Consider the following 1,456-nt stretch of genomic DNA (forward strand, 5'->3'; position numbering starts at 1 on the left):
AACCAATTAACTCACCTATGGGGACAATTCCCTCTTACAAGGTTAGAAAGGAGACTCACCTCGCTCTGAAGATCCATGACCGGCATTCCACGCCTTTCCGAAGACTCGAGTCGATGCAAAATGCTCCAAAACTAGCCAATAATTATGCAAATCCATTAATATACGTTCAATGACTTATTACAATCCAGTTTATATCAATTCCTAACCCCGATCGAAAAGTTGACAAAATTGCCCTCAAGCCCACGTGCCCTGATTTCGAAATTTTTCGAAGATAAAGTTTACCCATGAGATCACGAACTTAAATATATGATTTCCTCTTAATTCCATACCCAAAATCATGGTCAAATTCCAAGAATATCAATTTTCTAGGTTTTCTGTCAAACCCCAAGTTTTCTACAAATTTCAATGTCTAAATTCATATATAAACCTTGTATTTAACTCCAAACCAGTAGAAATCACTTACCTCATGCTTGGTGATGAAATTGACACTCCAAAGTTGCTCCAAAATCGGCTCCCATGGAAGATATGAAGTGAAACTGAGCCAAAACCAGATTTTAAAAGAATACTGCCCAGGCGACCCTTCTATGCGATCGCAAACACAGCCCCGCCATCGCATAGGCCAACTCTGCTGCCTCCCTAATTCCTTCTGTGCGATCGCGACACCAACCCGATTGCATAAGCCCCAGCCTTCCTCCTCTGCGATCGTATTGCACCTCATGCAATCGCGTAGGGTAAACTCCAGCTCCCTCAACTCTTGCTCTATGCGATCGCAGACCCTCTCTCGTCGATCGCATAGAGTAAAAACCTGCTGCACTTATACCAGAAAACCAGCAATCCTCACAAGGCGAAAATCGATCCGTTGAGCATCCGAAACACGCCCGAGGCCCCCGGGACCTCAACCAAACCTACCAACCAGTTTTAAAACACATTACGGACTTGCTCGAGGCCTCAAATCATATCAAACAACGCTAAAACCATGAATTACACCCCAATTCAAGCTTTATGAACTTTGAAATTTTGAACTTCTACATTTGATGCCGAAACCTATCAAATCACGTCCGGTTGACCCCAAATTTTGCACACAAGTCATATTCGACATTACGAACCTACTCCAACTCTCGGAATCGGATTCCGACCCCGATATCAAAAAGTCCACTTCCGGTCAAACTTCTCAAAAACCTTCAAATTTCTATCTTTTGCCAAATGACTTCAAAATGACCTATGGACCTCCGAATTCCCTTCCGATCGCGCTTCCAACTCCAGAATTACCATACGGAGCTATTCCCATGCCTTGGAATCCCAAACGGACATCGATAACACTGATATGCACTTCAAGCCAAGCTTATGAAATTTCTTCCAAAATACTAACTTCCACAATAGGCGCCAAAACGCTCTCGGGTTATCCAAAACCCGAACCGGGCATACGCCCAAGTCTGAAATCACCATACGAACCTAC

This window comes from Nicotiana attenuata, chromosome 9 (genome assembly GCF_001879085.1).
Source record: "Nicotiana attenuata strain UT chromosome 9, NIATTr2, whole genome shotgun sequence".
Lineage (NCBI taxonomy): Eukaryota > Viridiplantae > Streptophyta > Magnoliopsida > Solanales > Solanaceae > Nicotiana > Nicotiana attenuata.